Source organism: Diabrotica virgifera, chromosome 6, assembly GCF_917563875.1.
Source record: "Diabrotica virgifera virgifera chromosome 6, PGI_DIABVI_V3a".
NCBI lineage: Eukaryota > Metazoa > Arthropoda > Insecta > Coleoptera > Chrysomelidae > Diabrotica > Diabrotica virgifera.
Window position 1 is genome coordinate 159,664,692 of NC_065448.1, and position 22,786 is coordinate 159,687,477.

The 22,786-nt window shown below is 31.6% G+C and overlaps 1 protein-coding gene across 1 annotated transcript in view; it reads right to left on the minus strand.

Moving 5' to 3' along the window:
- The window catches only part of LOC114335711 (ITG-like peptide), a 231,914-nt gene extending 220,448 nt beyond the window's left edge, over window positions 1-11,466 (minus strand). The window contains exon 1 of the mRNA XM_028285997.2: window positions 11,320-11,466. The gene's annotated coding sequence lies outside the window, so the exon portion shown is untranslated. The remainder of the gene's footprint in view (window positions 1-11,319) is intronic.
- Between the last annotated feature and the right edge of the window lie 11,320 nt (window positions 11,467-22,786).

The following is a 22,786-nucleotide window of genomic DNA, read 5'->3' on the forward strand; positions in this document are numbered from 1 at the left end:
TAGAAAGACCATTTTATTGTTAAACTGAGGTTAAATATTTTGAACTATGTTTCTGGTTTTTTAGAAAATAGTTTTTAACTATTTTTATATATTTTTTCTTTTGTATTACTACAATAAACAGAGAGAAAATAAAATGAATGACTTAATCCTTCTTGTGTATTCAATAGTGATTAAACAGTCTCTGGAAATCATGAAATGTTTACTTTTTTTTATTTCTTCATAAAAAATCATTGGGTATCTGATACCCATGTGTGCGGATTATGTTATCCTAAAAATAGGTGTGATCTTCCAGGCATATCGCTTGTAAGTATGGCATATCGCTTGTAAATTTAGGATTAAAAATCGACATGATCGAATTTTTGAAGATATTCTTCTTTAGGCGCGATTCGATTGAGGGTAAAATTGTACATAAATCTGCGCACCTGCGCACACAGACAGTATGTAGTTCCTTGCTAATCTTTCAAGATAGGTATGTATGTATCTGTAACCGCGCAAATAAGTCATCAAAAGAATATATTAGTGTTTTTAATAAATGTATTATTTATTATAATTTTTGTGTTTTTGGATTTGTGTTTCTCTGTAGTAAAATAATAAAATATTATGTAGGCATAATATTTTTACACTATCTGTCGCCGTGTTGTGTAATTATATCCGAAACTTACATGTCAATTAAAAGGACCTCGCTGGAGTAGTTGGTAGGGCGTTAGGTCCGAGATTGGAAGGACGCAGGATAGAATCCTGGGCGATTCATATTTTTTTTTATTTTTGGTTGTTTTAATAAAAATTTTTTGAAAGTGGTAGATAAGAAAGTTTAATTTTTAAATAAAATACAAATAACCTGTTAAGTATATTTACTTCGTTTAAATTACCTATAAAATAGAAGAATATCTTCTTACGTGCGTACAAAGTACACACACATTCTTTTTTTTATTTAAAATAAAAGAGTTAACAGAAGAGTAAGACTTTTTCTCTTTTCTGTCAATCACTCTACAGATAAAAAACATTAAATTATTGCCGTGCCTCGTTAGTACTTCAGTGCCTCCTTCGGGCATCGTAGTCTTCTTTCCATTAGACTGATTAAAATATACTCTTATTTCAATACCAAAAAGGTACAAATCCTAAATCGTGTTATGAATACATAGTAATAAGCCTTACGAGCCACGTCTGGAAAATCCTCTTCAGAATTATACATAATCAAATCGATAAAAGTTCGACGAGGCTCAGAATATCAACAGTCTAAATTCAGAGACAGCAGGGGATTACAGAAGCTAAGTTGATCCTTTAAATAATAGATCAAAAATGTTTGGATCACCAAAAATACCTATTTATACTGTGGATTTCGATCCACAGTATATATACAAATACCAACCCTTTAATGAACATATATGAATCCTCCCATATAACTCTGATGGGAATAAACTGCTCATCAAAAGTTAGGGATATAGAAAATCTTGCTGAATTTTCTTAGTAGATTTTTTCGTGAACAGATTAACGGATTCCGCTAATTTTTTTTATTATTTTAGATTTTTCTTTAGTATTTACACAATTATGCAAAGGTTTACTCAAACTTTTTTTTGTACTTATACCGGGTGGAAGAAAAGAAATGTTTTTCTTATGTTAAGTTTGAGACGCCCTGTAGGGAGGACGAGGTACAAATGTGAGTATACATCGAAATTGTATTGTAATCTTATGTTTTGTGAACATTTTCTTTTTTGAATGTCCCAGATATCTTTAAAAACAAAAAAAATAGACGGTTTTGTATTTTCACATGTGTTTTACTCGAAACAAAAGTTTGAAACACCTTGTAGGAAGAAAAAGGCACAAAGGTGAGTATACCTCGATATATGTTGTAGTCTGATATTTTGTGAATGTTTTATTTTTTTAGTTTCTCTAATATCTTTAATAACAAAGAAACTAGACGGTATTATTCTTTAATATGTGTTTTAACTGACTACATGCATCACATCACACGTGTGAAACATAGAAATACATATTAATAAGTCTAGTTTCTTTGTTATTGAAGATATCGGAGAAATTAAAAAAAAAATATTCAGAAAATACGAGACTACAACATAATATCTAGGTCTACTCACCTTTTTGCCTTTTTCTCCCTACAAGGTGTCTCAAATTTTGTTTCGGTTAAAACACATGTTAAATTACAAATCTGTCTATTTTTTTGTTTCTAAAGATATAGGGGACATTCAAACAACAACATGTTCACAAAATGTAAGACTACGATACGATTCTGATGTATACTCACATTTCTACCTCGTTCTCCCTACAGGGTCTCTCAAACTCAACATAAGAAAAACATTTCTTTTCTTCCACCCGGTATAAGTACAAAAAATAAGTTTGAGTAAACCTTTTCACAATTGTGTAAATACTAATAGGTCTGGATCCTGCGTATGAAAAAAAAATTTAATTAATAGCAAGATGAAAATTTGTTAATAGCTTAAGGGCGTCTAGTCGGACAAACTTTGATATATGGGAACACTGGAACAGGGTTTTAATTGTGGAACGGGTTAAAAATTTGAAACGGTCAGACCACGAAAACGGCACATGTATTTTGTTAAACAGAACAGACTTAAACTCTCTGAAGAGAGATTAAACTCTCATGCAAAAATCAGACTGCTATTTATCACCAAATGGGCGTTTTAATGAGTGGAACATGTAGAATATGTCAAATGACAGGAATTATGACAGGTGATAAATAGCAGTCTGATTTTTGCATGAGAGTTTAATCTCTGTTTGTTCGGAGAGTTTAAGTCTGTTCTGTAGGACAAAATAAATGTGCCGTTTTCGTGGTCTGACCGCTCCAAATTTTTAACCTGTTCCACAATTAAAACTGCCCCTGTTACAGTGTTCCCATATATCAAAGTTTATCCGACTAGACACCCTTAAGCTATTAACAAATTTTCAGCTTGCTATTAATCAAATTTTTTTCATACGCGGGATCCAGACCTATAAAGAAAAATCTAAAATATAAAAAAATATCGGAATCCGTCTGTTCGCGAAAAATCAACTATGAAAATCAGCATAATTTTCTATATCCCTAACTTTTGACGAGCAGTTTATTTAAAATATTGGCTTAAACAAAAATGTTAGAAAATTATGGAAAATATACAAAAATATACAAAATTTATATAAGAATACAAAATTCTTTTCTGAAAGTGCTGCAACATAAGTAGGGCTGTGATAAGGTACACAAATATGGTGTCTTCATTATGGCCTAATACCCTCTTAAAGTGATGGTGAAGTAATAAAAATAATCTCCATTTTTATCTTCTATTGTTGAAAATTTGTACGTTATAAGGACCAACTTAACTCCTAATTAAATACGTGATATGTCATATAAAATTCGCATAGTCCTGGGACCCTTTTAAAAGTTCAAAGCATCTTAAACCCCCATTGTGTTGCTTGGTTTACCAATTACCATAATTATGCATAGTCTAGGCACTATAATTTATCAACCTGGTATACCGTCCTTTTTCCTCTCTTTTATAAAAAAATTTCTGAGATAGATATTTCTGGTGGCCTTGATAGAAATGTAAGAAAGCAAAAAATAAATGGAGTCAACGTGAATAATATTCTATATGCTAATGAGAGTTCTTCGTTCAGACGCGATATAGAATATCAAAAACATGTGATAGGGCGTAGAAAAATAACGTATCGTAAGAATATTGCGCAATGGATTAACAACAGAAAGAACAAATAATTTTAAACCAAAGGTTGATAGACAGATATTTGTCAGAATAATCCTCAGTCTTTGATATAAACGCCCACAGTCCACAGCATAAAGGAGATAAATATTAGCTAAATAATATGTTAAATAATATTAATTGCAAAATTAAAAATTATGTGATATTAATAACTAGTTCTAGTGGAGTCACTGAAGTTGGATATGAGGTATTACCTCCGATTTCGTTGAACCTCCATCGATTTGCATGAAAATTGGTGAGTGATTAGACGATATCTCAAGGAACAAAGGTGACATGGTGCCAACTTGCGCTTTTACCCTATGGTGGATGCCACCCCTTCTCGTGGGTGAAAATTATTTTATTAAAAATAACCCCATAATTCGATAGAGGGACAAATTCTAAGCAAAATTTGTTATATAAAGTTATTAAAATAAATCAAAACTTTTTGAGTTATTGAAAATCAAAAATTTTAATTTTTCTTGAAAAAAATGCATGTTTTAAACCTATTTTTCATCAATAACTCAAAAACTAGTTTTTGAGTTATTAAATTGATTTTGTTACGATTGGTCGGTAAACCAACTTTGGATCTTTTGATCACTGAGTGTGTTCAAAGATTTACATCTTTTGTTTTTTGTTTTTTAAACATATATTTTACTTTAAGTAATTAGGGAATTAAAACTTGAGACTGTCATTGTCAGATTAGGCGTAGATTTACGCTCCTGCTATGTCTATGTCTCGAATGTTGTTTTTTGATGGAATGTGTCTGAAGATATTCAACCTCTCATCTTTACTGATGAGCCCAGAGAGGTTGAAGAGGGCGAAACACATTTCTAAGAACTGGTGTTTGGATCTTTGATTCTATTCGAAAAAATTTTTCCAGCCCGAAATAGTGGATGTGTGAGTTATTCGTAAGAGGATTTTTCCACATTCTCTATTTCATTTGTTTGATTTTGTTACGATTGATCGGTAAACCAACTTTGGATCTTTTGATCACTGAGTGTGTTCAAAGATTTGCATCTTTTGTTTTTTGTTTTTTAAATTTATATATTTAAAAATTTTGAAAAATATCGATTTTTTTCTATTTTCATTGCTTATAACTTTAAAACGATTCATTTTGGAAAAAAGTTCTAGGGAAAGAAACTAAAGATAATTAAATTTTGTATAATATACGACTAGTTTAAAATGTCTTAAATTATTACCTTTTCTGCAAAATAGCAATAAATAGAAAATAAGGGGACAAAAAAGACTGTTTTATTCAATGTTTTTCAACCACTTTGGTTGCACATAGGAGCTTCATAATTCACTCAGAACATTCTTATAAGATACTTAAACCGTCCACCATGTTTCATTAAAATCATGCTAATAGATTTTGCATAATAATTTTGCAATCTAATTTTTTTTTTAAAGTTCAAATTTTTTAAAATATTTCTGAACAAAAAGTAGACCATTTAGAAGTTTGCTAATTTTTTTTTTCATATAAAGAGGTTCTCTGTCTATCTAATACACTTTACCGAATTAAAATCGGATTATTTAAACGGTCTTAGCACTGTTTTAAAGTTATAAACAATGTTTTGGCTTATAAACAAATACAGTGAGGACGTTTGAGTTGGAATAAATTCATTTTTTGAGAATGGGCGACTCTGGAGATAAATCCCGAAACAGATTGATTTTTATATTTAAATTATAATTTTTTGGCATAAATATCCTGCCATTGACGTCATCCATCTGGGTGTGTTGATGTAATGTAAATATTGGAATTAATTTAATTCAAAATTTTCTTTTAATTCAATACCTGTATAAATAATTATGTTAACGTTTATATTGGTGAATACAAAATTGAATAGACTTTTGATTGAGCTATCACACGGCACCTATTCTCGTTTAAATAAATCATCGATTACGTCATTACGCTCAGATGTATGACGTCACTAGTATGACATATTACCAAAAAATTAGAATTTAAAAACAAAAATCGACCTATTTCGGGATTTACCTCAATTCTCGAGAAAATGAATTTATGCCAACTTAAACGTCCTCACTGTATTTGTTTATAAGCCAAAAATTGTTTATAACTTTAAAACAGTACTGAGGCCGGTTAAATAACTCGATTTTAATTGTGTAAAGTGTATGAGATAGGTAGATATTATATGTAAAAAATATGTAAAAAAATTAGCAAACTTCTAAATTGTCTACTTTTCCTTCAAAAAATCTTTAAAAAATTTTAACTTTTTTAAAAAAATTTAGATTGCAAAATTATTCTGCAAAATCTATCAGGTCGACTTTAATGAAATGTGGTGAACAATTTAAGTATGTTGTTAGAATTTTCTAAGCGAATTACGAAAGTTCTAAGTGCAACCAAAGAGGTTGAAAAATATGGAATAAAAACAGGCTTATTTTGCCCCCTTATTTGGTATTTATTGCTATTTTGCAGAAAGGGTAATAATTTAAGACATTCTTAACCAATCGTTTATCATAAAAAAATTCAATTATATTAATTTTATTTCCGAACGACTTTGTTCCAAAATGAATCGTTTTAAAGTTATAAGCAAAGAAAGTAGAAAAAAATTGATGTTTTCCGAAATTTTTAAATATTCTAATTTTTTATTAATGTTCCGGGTAAATTTGAGATGAAGCATAAGTCAATTATTATTGTTGACGTTGTCACCTAACTTTATCTGCAAAAATCCGAATGCCACCTCGCACATCCAAAATAAGACGTTTTTTCACAGATCCGTCCTGGTCTATAATGCCATATCAATCAGTCGTGTGAATATTGGCCAACATTATATTTTCTAACAAATAGTAATCTTGATCCATGACTCCTATGAACGTATTACAATAATATATACTAAGCGGTTAAGAAATAAAGGTTTTCGTTTGAAGATGGGTTGCAGAAACATATTATCAAAATTAGATATAGTAACACACTTATTATCGTTCCATTTTACAAAAAGTATTTCTTCATTTACATCACTTCGAAACTCATATGATCTACGAGCTGTTTTACCAAGGTTTTTATATCTTGTATAGGTCACTTCGCTAATCTACTTTCCGCAAGGTTCCTGGTGTTCGGTATCCAACATTTTTGTAGATTAATTAACAAATCTCTGCTGGTAAATGAATTATTAAAAAATACCCAGTGGCCTGCAGGTTCATAAATATAAATGCCATCTAACTTATCAAGTAGGTACGACTCTTGATCCTAAGGTCTAAGGTCAAATATTTGCGATCAATTTTAGCATTTGTTTTGCCAGTATAAAAGTCAAAATTATAACAGTATCCGCTTTTCCACAAAAATAACAAAATTTGTAGCCGAATAAGCTTTCCACATATAAATTGCTTCGATTAGTTATAAATATACGGTATAAAGTCGATCGAGAATGGTCTGTTTAATTGATAGAAATTATTGGATATGTAATTTAGTATGTTAACAATTCTAAAAAACAAGAGGTGTCCGATTTAATTTTTTTTCTGACTATAATTAATTAATAATTAAAAACTAATTTTCTTAATAATTGAAAAAACGGCCCGGGCAGATATTATTTTAGATGTTTTGGATTATTCTAAACAAAAAAAGGTCTTTTGTAATATAATTTTTCCCTTATGCTGATCGTTTTTGAGTTATAAGCAATTTAAAACTGAAAAAAGAACGAAAGATGACGAAGTTCAAGTCTCAAAAGCATAAATAAAACATATCATTTTTTAATTACGAAGTATCTAAATCCAAGTTAAAACCATATTCTATTAGTTTTAATAAGAATTTTGGAATTATTTCATTTTAAAATACTGTTTTTTAGTTGTTATTGGAACCCGATCGCCCGTATTTCGATAAGAAACCTTCCTGATTAACAATTTAACTAAATAAATATTATGTTAAAATAAAACATGGAAAAAATTCTTATCAGAACCTGATAGAAGAAGGTTTTAACTTGAGTTTAGGTACTTGATGATTACAAGAATAATATTTTTTACTGTTTTTGGTCGTCAAGATCGTCATCATTCATTATTTTTTAGTTTTATATTGTATATATATATCGAAAACGATCAACATCAAACGATTAACATCAGCGCCCGAAAAGGGCGTTCCAATATTGCAACTTCAATTCTAAATATCTTGTTGAGATATTTGGCGCATATATCCATAATATAGTAAAAAATGGCGGAACAGAGCCCAATTAGAGAAATACATTACTATGTATGTGGAAATTACTCTATAATTAAATAAACCATTAAAAAAAAACGAGCCTGAACCGCCATTAGGAAGAATAAAAATTACATTTTCTTCAAATAAACTTTTTTTCCCATACCTAGATTTTTGTAACACATTGGAATTATTAAAATTGATTATCTATAACAAGAAATCGAACTAGACTGACTTGGCAACATTTACTTCGCCGATGAGGGTATTGTCCCTCGGAGATCGGTGGAAAAAATTTACACCCAAAATAACAAAATTAAGTTTGGCACTGTGTGAATGTTGATAGTAACATGTCCCTTTTAAGATAAACAGAACTGTAATTTAGTCCAGACAAATTACTATATTTTTGTGCCAACAAAAATGAGATTTTTCAACCAAAAATAATGTTTCAAATATGATGTGCAAAATAATTTTCAATCGGTTTCTGCTAATGAGCTTGCTTTTTTTGTCATTAAAGTAGAAAAATCTTTAAAATTTATTCTTTATAATTATTATCGTCCAGTTCTTGTCTTATTATTTTCACTGTACTAATATCCGTCCACTAATTTACAATGATTAATGCGATGTTAAAACATTTTATCGCTAGCGGCTTCTGGAGTGTCTGAGACATATCGAATTTCATTGATAAAATGAGCAGTTCCACCGATTTCCACTTGAACCATACTAATTATTATTATCACAATACTGTGCCTTTGGTTTTGATAGTATAGTGTTACGTACTGCCGACGTACTGTTGCTGCACTGTTAAAAGTTCGCAGAACTTTCGAAAAAAAGAAATATTGATGCCTTGCTGATGTAGCCCCTTAAGAGAAAAAGTACAAAAAATCTTTTTTGTTTAGAATGATCTATAAATATTAAAAAATAGCAGCCGGTGTCAACATGTTTTTTAATGTACAAAAAATAAGTTATGTTTGAATTATTAATTAATTACAGTCAGAACCAAATTAAATCGGACACCCCTTGTTTTTATCATTGTTAACTTACTAAATTACATATTCAATAATTTTTATCCATTAAATAGATCGGTGCAGATCGACCTTAAATCGGGTCCTTTACATCAGGGGTATCCAATTTACAAGGTATTGAGGGCCAAACTAATAACTTTTGGTCTGGGTGCGGGTCGCAATTTAATAACAGGTTATTAGGTTTGTGTAAACAAATCAAACTAAAAATGTACATATATTATTCCGAGAGTAAAGAGGAGCGAGATTAGTTTCCTGAGTCCCGCTGTTGTCATTATACGAAATAGTATGTATCCTATTTTCTCCAAATCCACAAGGAAAAAGTTTTCCTGTAGTTGGCTGTATACCATGTAATACAAAAAACAATAAAACCCTTTATAAAAGGTTTTATAAAAATTAAATTAAAGTCCTTTATTTAAAATCCCTAAAAAGGGCTACATCACAGAACTAGGTTTCGATTGGTTGACCAATCATCATCAGTGCTTACGTGAAGTTTATATGCTAACCACCAAGATATAGTTTTACAAAAATAGGTGGGTCAAAGCCCTTTACAAGTAATCCGTCAAGGAAACATCGGTTAAAAATGCTATCTTAAGCATGGATGTTTAAAATATTTCATTAATAGATGTTACAAGGATGTTAACAGATGTACCCTGAGGCCTATTAATGAAATATTTTAAACATACATGGTTAAGATAGTATTTTTTACCGATGTTTCCTTAACGGATTACTTGAAAACGGCTTTGACCCATATATTTTTGTAAAACTATATCTTGGTGGTTAGCATGTAAACCTCACGTAAGCACTGATGATGATTGGTCAACCAATCGAACACTAGTTTCGCGATGTCGCCCTTTTTAGGGATTTTAAATATATACCTTTTATATAGGATTTTATTGAATCTTCCTATTTCTTAGTTTTTAAGTACACTCGCGGGCCGCAAAAATGTGCCTCGCGGGCAGCGTTTGGCCCGCGGGCCGCCTGTTGGAAACCCCTGGTTTACATTATGTGTAAATATAAAGAAGTCAGCAAATATGTGCGAGATTTATAATTTTTTTATTGAAAGATATTGGTAATATTGTATAATAAAACAGAAATTATAATTCAGTTTACCACATAGTCCAAGTAGTGAAGCTTAAAATAGTACAAAACCCCGCAATTTTTACAGAATGTAATATTTAATAATATATTTAATTTATTTAATATTTAATAAAAATGTAAAATATTTAATAATATTAATAGGCTTATAGATCTTATTAAAACCCACAAAATTTCTTTTTACCAAACTTTCTAAGATAACAAATAAAAAAGTTACAGTTAAAAAATTAATATATTTTTTTGAAAAAAAGGAGAAATCCAATTAGAAGCATATTAATGTAAGTTTGCTGTGTTTTTAGTCATTGGCCTTATTCATTCTTCTTTATTAATGTATTAGTAATAGATTCTAGAAGTATAACTGGCTTAGAATGATTAGTTTTAAAAAAACTGGAGTTAAAAGCGAATAGGAATAGGAATTTTTGTAGTTTGGTAAAAAATGTAATTTTCTTCAGAATAGAAAGATTAGCATCAGAGATACAAAAAATGTTTATATGTGAAATTCTAGGTTATTTAATTCCCAAGAATTTGGTTTAAAAAAATTTTTTTTACGGCAAAAATTGAGTGAATCGTAATTGAGTATATCGAAAAACATTGATTTGTTCGATATAAAACTAACTTTCGATAACTATAAAACCGAAAACTACTAATTTTATCAAAAAAAATGTATACAACATTTTTTGTTTAGAATGAACGTTTTTGTCAATATTTCCGGTCAAAATATAATAAAAAATTTCCACCCCGAGATGGGGTGGCAACCACCCCCATGGTAAAAGCGCCTTTCGGAATCATTATAAATTTTGATCCTTGGACTATCCATTACTTATTCTCAAATTTTCAAGCGAATCAATCCACTCTGTAAAAATTGCTGTGAAAAGCTTCGGTTCCTGGACTAACAGTCTAAAGTAGTTATGGAATTTCCTTAATTTGAAAAAATTTAAGGATTGAAAAAAAATTGTGTGATCTTTAAACATAACGCTAGTTGAGTTAATCAGTAAGAAACAGACATGAAAAAAAAACATTACTTTTTCTAAATTAATTTGTCTGGTAATTGTTTTGAAATACTTCTCTTGCTTTACCAAAAAGAGATCAAAAAATTAATTTGATTGATAAATATTTATATTAAAGAAAATTATATGGTTAATGTATCCCTTGTTTGTAGCCATTTATAATCATTTAAGAAGATGTTTATTTGTTGTTCCAACCAATTAAAAAAAAGTTTGTTTTCCATCAACTAGATTATGAACGAATCCATTCATAGCTATTTTTAACATGTCCAAAAATAGACATCCAATTGAACGAATTTTATTAAATAAAGAAAAATTCTGATGTTAAATCTCAATTATCGACAATTATTTATACTGACCTTTGAAAAAGTCCACAAAAAAATTCACAAAATCAACTCAAAACTCTTCAAAAACCCACTTGCACTTAGACGGATAATACCCCAGTTTTGTTCGGCGCTGCAGTTGCTCTGCGATCCATAACCCGACCGTTTGTTTTATGCTACGACGTCGTCCAGGATCGGCCGACGTCGGCAAGGATCGTGCTGGAATAATAATTTCGTGTGGGCGTCCTTCGGGTGCTTAATCTGTTTTTCTTTGAGCTTCCAAGCGCGTAGGACAGGGAAACGTGTTTGAGCTTTATATATTGGGAGTAAATGGGATAATATCTATTTTCTTACAAAGCCAGCATACTTTGTTAATTTTATTTGCCAAGGTGTTATGTTGTACCAGAGCCGTGCGGTACATATTTTCAATATGATGCAAGTCTTTGAAATGCCGCCCCTTATACAGGGTGTTTTTAAATAAGGATGACAAACTTTAATGGGTAATTCTACCTGAAAAAATAATGACAGTTTGCTCGATAAACATAATATGTACGTAAATGCTTCGTTTCCGAGATACGAGGTGTTGAAATTGTGATTACAAGCTGACGATTTATTTATTGCTCTAAAACCGGTTGAGATATTCAAATTAAATTGGGTGGGTTATAAGAGGTAGTTATTGTGCCTTTTTTGACATACAATTAAGAAAAAAATAGTACGCCACTGAGATATTTCAAATTAAAAATAATTTTTGGATTCTTTGTTTAATTTGTGACAAAAATACTTCTTCCCTTTTTTTCATACCCACCGTTTTATGAAAAAAAAAAAATATCTTAACACTTACAAAGTTATAAGTTTCTAGAAGCGAAAATCGATCAATCAAAGAATTACGAGCATGAGCATAGGTGCAAATTTGCTTGCAATGCTTTTTAAATGCAATCATTTTTTCAAATCCTGAAAAAACTATTAAATATTTTTTAAAAATTTAAACACTGATTGAATGACTGAAAGAAAGAAACCGAGGGTCGAAAGTCTCTTAGAATAAACAAAGGTTTCTTTTGAATAAGACATTTGAAATTAAAAAGTAGACTCAATTTTCTCTTTTTTTTTTCACCCCTGTAACTAGTTTAAATAAACATTATAGAGGTTTTAATGGATTTTCAGCCCTCAGTGGTAATGTAATCCTTTATTCTGCGTTTAAATTTTTCAAAAATACTACTTAGTTTTCTCAGGATTCGAAAAAAATTAATGCATTTAAAAAACATTACAAGCAAATTTTGCGCCCACCCACTTAACGGCAATGTCTAAAGCCGGCCACTCGCGATACTGACGCGTCATTCAATTTTGTCGAATTCGACCTAACCTAATCGGCAAACATTTTGATCGTGTGTGACCGTGCATCCAACGAAATCGTACAATTTTTCCGCAGACAGACAGCCTATCTGCTGCAGTACTGCAGAATTAATATAATTGACGATTTTGTCGAACGACACCGCAGTACCGTGAGTGGTCGGATTAAAATATAGATGAACAAATTCATTTTAAATTTAGCTCCATCTGTTAAGAGCTCGTCCACAGCTTTTTCGTAATCAAATAAACGCTTTTCCTCCTGACTCGAATTTTCTTTTTCAGCTGGAAATTCGGAAATTACATCAAGATTTTCTGCAATTTTATTAAATTTTCATTTGTTCATGAGCCATATTGTCTCTAACTTTTCAGTTTTTCTATAGTTTCTGACATTTTTACACAATCTGGCACTTTAATTTTTGATTGTACTGATTATGCCGCCCCCCTTGTAATGCCGCCTGATGCGACTGCCTCGCCGCATCATAGCACGGCACGGCCCTGTGTTGTACTTATCTTGGGTTTTTTTTTCAATAATTTTATTATTTTCTTTTCCTCAAATGTAGTTTTCACAGTATCTTTCATACAATGTGTTACAAGATTGATAATTTTTGCAAATTGAAAGAAATAGAAGGTGGGCTGTTAATTGTGCCGATGAGTGTGTATAAACGCTACTTTTATAGTGGTACATATTAGCATTAGTTGATTCAAAATAAAATATGTATTGTTGTGATCTGCTTTCTATTACTTTTATTTTAATTGAGTATTTATTTAATTAATTATTGAATTGACGCAAATCATACATAAACAATTAATAAAAAATCTCAGGGTGCCTTTTTGTCATAAAAATTAACTAAAATTATCTTAGGTTATACTTATCCTTTCTCGTGGCTTCAGTATCTCTTAGTTGATCCTTATAGGGATAAAATAGGAAAAGGAAATAAATAGAAAAATCATAAATAAGCACATACAAATACTTTTATTATCAAAAGCAATGCTCTGAAAATCTCTCAATTAAATCCTGTGGGCATAATTGTCCAAATGAAACTTTTACCATATAATTAATCTAATTTAAACAAATATTTATCTCTTTGTTCCTGATACCATTTAGAAAATAAGGTAAACAAACAAATTTAGGTATTTGCAAAACTACTTATACTTCCTATTAAATTATTGAAGTGTTAGAACCTTAATTCATATGCTTTTCCCCAAATATCTTAACTTCTGATTATAAAGAAACATCTATCACATAAGTTATTGACTGACCTTTTTGATTCACACACAATGATGTCTCCTCTTGACCCAAACAGCTCTTCCTTGTTGATTATGTTAGGCTACCAATCAAAGCCCTCTCCGTTCTCAGCATCAATCCAGCAGCATGCCAGCAACTATTTCTCCAAAACACAAGCCAGGCCGCTTTTGACCAGTACTCGTTCAATAAACTCCAAAACTCTCTCCTCTCTTTCTCTCAATAATAATCTCCTGAGACCCAAGTATCTTTTTTACTTGGTGTCACAAATAATTTTAATAACGATAAATCTTGTAACTTACTCTCTTGGACTTTACAGAATCAAAGAGGTTTTTCTTCTCAATTTGATTTGTCTCTCGTTCCACTTTTCAGCTACTCTCCACTATCAAACAACCACTAGTACTTGCTTCTGAACTATACGCGAAAACTTTCGACTGTCTTTCTCGCGACACAATGTCCTCTTTCTTTTCCAAAGTGTCTCAACATTCAAACTTCTCTTTCCCCCTTCCAAATTGTCAAGCCAATCAGAAACATTTCTCTTTTCCATTCGATAAACCCAGGCATTCTTTCAAACAATACTTTTACTCAAACTAATCACTTTTCGGAAATTATACAAAAATTCTTGTGTTTAAACAAACAGACTTAAAATTCCAAATCTCTCTACCTTTATTTTTCTAAAAACTAATAATTAAAATTACCTGTGGATTTTACCTGCCCGTAACAAACAATCTTTTTCAAATTATAATCCGAAATAAATTGTCTTTCACTTCACTTATTTACAAATGTCTTTAATTCTTCAGGGAAAAACTCATTAAGGAGAAACCCACTGCGTAAAAGCTACCTTCTAATAACTAGTTACAAATCAATATACAGGGTGTATCAAATTTATGTGCCCGCGTTAAATTAAAAGAAATAAATTTTTATTCTATCTTTGATTGATAAAATGATACATAATAGTATATTATACCTACTTATCAAAAATAAAACTACACAACACCTTATTAGAAGAATTTCCACTAACAAAAGGATTACAAGGATGCTGCCTCTCTTCAATACTATTTAAGATCTATTTAAATGAAGCACTAAAATATTGAAGAAGTGCTTGTTTAGGGAGGGAATTCAATTTAACGACGATACAACATTGTATACGCTACATTTTGCGGATGACCAAGTCGTAGTAGTAGCGGATAAGGAAGATTTAGAATTCATGACGAGCCGGTTATTTCAAACATAATATGAAGAGTGGGGCCTTTCTGTAAGTAGAAACAAAACGCAATACTTATGCATCGGGAATGAAGTAGAAGATCTACTAGTTAACTAGAGGATCTAGTTAACGAACATGAAACAATCAAGAACTGTGAGGAATATGTATATTTAGTAACAATAATCAACAAGAGTGAACGCACCAAAAAAGAGATAGATCAAAGGATTGTGAAAGAAAAAAGGGTGATTGGATGCCTAAGCTCGAAGATATGGTCAAAAGAACTATCTAATCAAAGAAAACGACTCATCTTTAAAAGTATAGTGCTCTATGGATGCGAAACATGGCAACTTACTAAATCCCTGGAACGACGCATTGGAAATGGACTTCTGGAGAAGTTCGGTCTGAAAATCCAGGCTTGAAAGAATACAAACTGACCAAATCAAAAATATAATGGGAGTCAAGTACACCATCATAGACAAAATTCAAAGAAGACAACTGATCTGGTATGGTTTTATAGAAAGAATGGACCACGACAGGCTGACAAAACAAATTTTAAAATGGACTCCAAGGGAAAGAAAGAAAAGGGAGAGCGAAACAATCCTGGCTAGGCGGCATTCAGAAGGCAATGTCGGAAAGGAATCTTTACCCAGGCGAATGGAACGACCGACGAAGCTAGAAACTGGGAGCTGGAAGGCGAAAAACGCTATAAATAACCGAGATAATAATAATAATACTGATTCAAACTACAAATTTATGGCAATTGATGTTGGATCTTAAGGTAGAGAAGGGGGAAGTAATATATTTAAAAAGTCAGAAATGGGAAAGAAAATGTACAACTCTACAATTTTCCGGAACTGAACCGGGAACAAATGATATTTTGCCATATTCCCTAGTTGGTGATGAAGCTTTTGCTCTTGATAGGGTTCTGATGAAGCCATATTCCTAAGGACTTGCAAGGCCTGCTACCCAGAAAGATATTTGTAACTACATTACATGTAGTGGAACACGATTTTTTTTGCTATCTCAAGTGTTTAGAATATTTTATGTACCAATACCAATTTTGCCTGAAACTTGTGACGACTTAATAGCATCTGCCAGTTGCTTGCACGACATGCTACGAGAACGTTATCTTAAACAACGCCAGATTACTAGTTATCACCAGGGGGGAAATTCCGTCTGATTATATTGGCGAGTACTAGTATTGGCCAAAGCGTAGCGTTGGAAGGCAACAAATGTCATGGTTAAGCATTCTCAGGGAGTGGTTTAATAGAGAACTGGCATATTTTTGCTTTACTACATAATAATGCCAGTTTCGTTAAAAAATAAGATTTCCAAACTCTTACGCCCCAAAAACTCATAATAACTAACTTAACAATAACAAATTTTAAACCTTCTGTTATTTAAATCATTTCAAACGATCAACAAAGCGCGCGAACACCTGTGACGTCAAATAGCAATTTTCTGTAATGAAAACTGAACTAAAAATATTATTTTCTATTTACGGACTTTAGTTAATGGGGAAACATATTATGCTTCCAAAAACTTTCAGCAGCTGTCATCCAACTCTCCAAATGATTTTGATCAGAGTCCACCCATGTATAATTGAAATTAGAGTTATTTTCAAATTCTTGATCAGCAACACAAAACAAACACTTTTTTTAGCAAATAAAAACATTTGGAGTTATATTTGTGCATAATATTTGGCAGTTAGTTTATTATCCGTTGCTTAGTAATTAGCTACAATATATTCTTCACATAAGGCATCAGGTGAAGCGCCAAAAATTGGAGATTTTAGGGTTAAGTTGGATTTATACTTTGACGTAGCATAGACGTAGACGCAACGGAGACGCACTGGAAAAGATCAACACCGAATTTTGTGTACTCGTGTTTATAGATGAACGCAAGCGCCTGACGGAACATAAGAGAAACGTAACGTAACGGAAGAGTTCACCAACTTTCATCTTTTACAGTGCGTTTCTTACGTCTGGCCAATCAAAATTAAGAATTTTGTTCTGTCACCCAAAGTGGACACGCCCTCATCAATTTTGTAAAGATAAAGTTGTTTATCAACATATTCGAATTTTGTTAATTATTTGTTAATACAATGGATGTTAAGTTATTCATTTAATAAAAATATATCATAGAGTCATTTCAATATTTCAGATAAATATGAGTTGTTTATTAGCCTAATTCGGGGTTATATACACATATTATACGATAGGTAAATCCAATAAACATTTTAAAGACCAGGAAATAAAACAAAATAGTTGGAAATCCCACGGCATGCGGCACCAAGGAGCATATCTTCGTTTATTTCCTAATCCATGTAACACACAAAACAGATAAATATTATAATAAATAATAGTAGTAAACACAAAGTTTGTTTATTACTGTTCGCATAATTTATAGGCTATGTTGTTGAATTAGAATTGTCATTGTTTACTCTTTCTACTCATGCACAAAAATTCCGCTACGTCGATCTATAAATTGACATAATACTTTCTTACGTTTCCAGTCCGTTTCTTACGTCTCCGTTGCGTCTACGTCTACGCTACGTCAAAATATAAATCCAACTTTAAACTGTAAGCCAATAGGGTTTAAATTTTATCCACATATTTCACCATTACTTTCTTCCAACTGTTTATCCCTACTCATGGCCGAAGTTGCTTTCAATGTTGAGACCCCCAGTATTTTGTTAAACAAATGTCCCATCGCATTTTTTTAGAGTGACCTGCATCGTAGTTTTGATGCAGTTATTCTGCCACATCCTTTAACTCAAACCAAAAACTTATCGTACCGTGTGGTAGCTTTTATGGCAGCTTCTGAGCATACGTTCTTACTCATATTAAATTAACAAACTTCAAGAAGTTCACTTATATGCGTCTATTCTGTAAGTAAATTTTAACAACAGCTGTAATATTCCCAAATTTTTCAAAACTTTTCTCTGTTTTGAGAATATGTAGCCACCATAAATATATTTACAATGGGTAAATTATTAGACTTGCCGTTGGAAGGACCTCTTTTTTCATTTAAAAAAATTGTCTTAATAAAACACTCAAATATTAGTTAGAAATTGTCTTAACAAAAACACTCAAATATTAGTCAGAAATATATAGTAAACAGCAGCTATTTAAGTATTATACTATTGTGTGTCAGAACGAATCCCAAACGTAATGAATTAATGGCGCGGGCCTTAAAAATTCTCTCGATATGACGTCACGACTAATGAGAGCGCGTTTTGGACTGGCTGCTAAAATTTGAATTTTCTTTTGATTTTAATCGTGGTTAAGCTGCCCACTCGCAGTACTGCGGCGTCGTTCAATTTCTCGAATTCGAATAAATTGGCATGAATTTTGATCGTGTGTGACCATGAATCCAACAAAATCGTACAATTTTACCACAGAGCGACTGGCCTGTCTGCTGCAGTACTGCAGAATTCATATCGACGATCTTGTCGAGCGACACCGCACTATCGTGAGTGGCCAGCTTCAGGGGCCAAACGAAAGACATACACAACTTTGTTTTCTTTGATCTAAATTTTAAACTATGTTTTGTTGTGATTTATAGCATTTTTTTCGAATTTAAAAGTTTATTGCAAGTTTCATATTGTTCGTCTAGCTAGTTTTTTAGAGCAGCTTAAAACATAATACAAACAGTCATAATGATGGAAAATGGAATAGATAAAAGAAAAAGTCACGGCTGAGAAATATAGGGAGTGACAAACTTGTATCTGAAAGAATTATTTAACGTTGCTATCGACAGAAAAACTTTTAGAACTCCATTGACGAAACAGGAACAGAAATTATAGTATGATATAATTGATCCAAATAATGGCATAACCCAGACATCCAAAGTGAAAGTTATCCTCCAACACCAAATTGTTCTGTATGGTCACATAATGTTCAGAAAAAAGTCACACCAGTTTGATCGTCGGGTTTGGGGGGAGAGGGAGGAGAATTCGGTAAATTCGTAGTTTTTAGGTTTTTCGCCAATATTTCTAAAACCATGCGGTTTAGCATGAACAATCTTCTATACAAAAATATTCTACACTAAATTTTCAATAAAAAAGGTTCTATGCATAATCCTTATAAAATGAACGGCTCCAAAGTTACATAGGTAGTATAGTATAATTGGTCCAAAAAAGGCCTAACCCAGACATCTAAAGTAAAAGTTTTCCTCCAACACCAAATTGCTCTATCTATGTGGTCCACATACTGTTCAGTAAAAAGATACACCATTTTGAGCGTCCAGTTTGGGGGGGGGGGGGGAGATGGGGGAGAAGTCGGTAAATTAGTGTTTTTTTTTAGTTTTTCTTCAATTTTTCTAAAACTATGCTTTAGCGTAAACCATGGTCTATTCAAAAATATTCTGCATAAAATTTAAAACAAAAAAGGTCCTATACATATTTGTTATAAAATCAACGGTTCCAGAGTTAGGGAAGGTGAAAAGTGGAGGTTTTCGATACTTTTTATATTATCTGGGCAATTGATGATTTTGGGTGGTGAGGTTGACGTTTCTTCAAGGGCTTATCACTAACATATCATTGGCCACTGAAATAGCAAATTTTATTTACAAAACACAATCCTGTTTAAGAAAATTTCTATAAATTGCCCAAAGAATATAAAAAGTATCGAAAACCTCCACCTTTTACCCTCCGTAACTCTGGAACCGTTGATTTTATAACCATTATGTATAGAACCTTTTTTGGTTTAAATTGCACGTAGAATATTTTTGTATAGAACATTGTTTTTGCTAAAGCATAGTTTTAGAAATATTGACGAAAAACTTAAAAAAACTACTAATTCACCGATTTTTCCCCCATCTCCCCCCCAAACCGGACGCTCAAAATGGTGTAACTTTTTACTGAACAATGTGTGGACTATATAGAACAATTTGGTGTTGAAGGAAAACTTATACTTTGGATGTCTGGGTTAGGCCTTTTTTTGGGACCAATTATACTATACTACCTCCGTAACTTTTGAACCGTTCATTTTAGAAGGATTATGCATAGGACCTTTTTTATTTCAAATTTAATGTAGAACATTTTTGTATAAAAGGTTATTCATGCTAAACGGCATAGTTTTAGAAATATTGACGAAAAACTTAAAAAAAACTACGAATTTACCGATTTCTCCCCCTCTCCCCCCCAAACCCGACGCTCAAAATGGTGTGACTTTTTTCTGAACATTATGTGGACCATATAGAACAATTTGGTGTTGGAGGATAACTTTCACTTTGGATGTCTGGGTTTGGGTCTAGTTATACCATACTATTAGTCTTAAATTCTGATGTGTCAGTATAAAAAAATATTAATTTTTGCACGATTGATCATTTTTGACTGTTTACCGTGACAGATTTTACGTCAGTAGGTGACATTTACTAGCAACTCGACGGTAAGTAATCCAACTCGACGGTAAGTACTCCAACTCAACGGTAAGTAATTCACTTACCGTCGAGTTAAAAAATCTCTTAATTTTAATTTATTTTTTGAAAGAATAAAGAAAACTAACGAATTATTTATTAATATTGAAACTTATGGTACAATTTGTTAAATTATTTAATGAAATCCCACTTGTTTGGGCTGTGGTTTCACTTCTAACAGAAACTCCTGCAGAATCGCATACATTAGTAGTATTACTAGTATTGCACAACATTTTTTCTCTTCAAATACGCGATCAAAGTTGAAAACTTGGAAATATCAATGCCATCATAAAGAAAAACGGTGAATTTAATCATTGAGTATTCTGCCCAGAGGCTTCAAGGAGCTTTCAACTGCATATGTCTTTGAACGAAATATGCCAATAGAGTCTTTTCTTCGATTCTTAAATTCTTGCCTTCGCACCATTTTTTAAAACTTTGGTAGGTATTTTGATAACGGATTTTGGATTTTTCGGGAATAATTGCGGAACACCCTTCTTCCCAAGCCCGTTCAATTTCTTCAAATTCACTTTCGCTCATATTTTAATTTATAATAATCAAAATTGTAGTTAAAATTATTGAGAACCAAATAAAAACTCAATTCTCCATTGTTGTTATGCACCCTAGTTACTACCTAACAACCAAAGCATCTATCTTGATAAGATGAATGAAACTAGTCAATATGACGAAAATGTTTAATTTTATAATTTATAATGGTATCAATCGTGCAAAAAACGTTATAAGCATGTCGAACGTTAAGGGTAACTGATCTCAGACAATAATTGGAGTCGTCGCTCCGCTCCTCCTCCAAACAATTATCTTCGATCGATATAAAAGCCTTACCGTTCTCCATACTTAATATACTATTTTATAATTACATTATTGGGAGAAGTGAAGTATGTTGATATGGTTTTTGTTTTAGAAAAGATAAAAAGTCCAGATAGGAAATTTATTAAAAATAAATAATAATTTAAATCTGAAAACTTTTCGTGGAACTATTTTCTGGTAACATCCTTAATCTCTGACTTGTAAAATTTATAAGATAAGAGACGACGAATAAAGCAGGCGAAAAGGATATTGTATTGCATATTGTAGAGTCTTTTTCGCCTTCTTTACTCGTCGTCTCTTTTCGTATAAATTGTAAAAGTTAGAGATTAAGGATGTTACCAGAAAATAGCCCCACAAAAAGTTTTCAGATTTAAAAATTATTTATTTTTAATAATTGTTGCATTTGGACTTTTCATATTTTCTACATGGGATCTTGCTACAGTTCTACTTAAATTCGCAATTTGCTTTCTTTCAGGTAGCCCAACTGAAGAAGTCTAGAGAGAGAAACAGTTGTCTGGGTGTGCTAAACCGCCTCTGAATCGAAAGGAAACATACACTGTCTTTCACGGTTTATATTTTATTTATTGAAAACTATCGGGGGAAGAAATGATGTTTCTATAATTACTGGAAACAATGGAGCGCTACCCTTAAATACCAGGATAATCCACTCCATTAAGATACCTTATATTACATTTTTACCCGAGCAGTCGACAAAAAGTATTTATTAAACCTAAAATTGTTATTTTGCCTTCACTGTCTGTTATATAACTTTTCTGAGATAGATGTTTTTCTTCCGTGTTTTGTAGGAAAGTCACATCATTTTTGTCTACGTAATTATCTGGAAATAATTGAAAAGCACAAAGGAACTGCGCGACATTGCTAAACAATTAGATGCTTTAATAAAAAATATTGCAACGAAGATATTTCTTTTATCTCCTCGTGGACTTTTATTTGTAATTTTAAAGCACCATTATTGCGTTTTATGAATTGAAAATTATTTTATTTATGCGCAGTATATTATTCTCCATCTTGTTATTCCTGGAGAAGTTTAGGACATATGAGAAAGCGAGTACCATTACTGTTGTTCTGAAGCTATTTCCTTGTGACATTTTTGTAATCAACTATTTTAAATGAAAAACAAGCCACAATTTTACTAAAAAAATTATTTTATGGATTAAAATATTTTTTTAGTAAAATTGTGGCTTATTTCCCATTTAAAATAGTTGAGTACCATTACATGTCAATACAAATTTTAACTTTTATTTTAAATATTTATTTAAATTAAAGTACCTTATCTTCTTAACAGTTGGAAAACGACTTCTAGGGAATACCAAGATAAATATGGACAATGATATGAATTAACACCAGAAATGGCGACAAAAGAAGAAATAAACATTGAGGAGGGAGAGCTAAAGGAAGCTATAAGGGAAATAACAAATAGAAAATCACCAGGAGAGGACAGA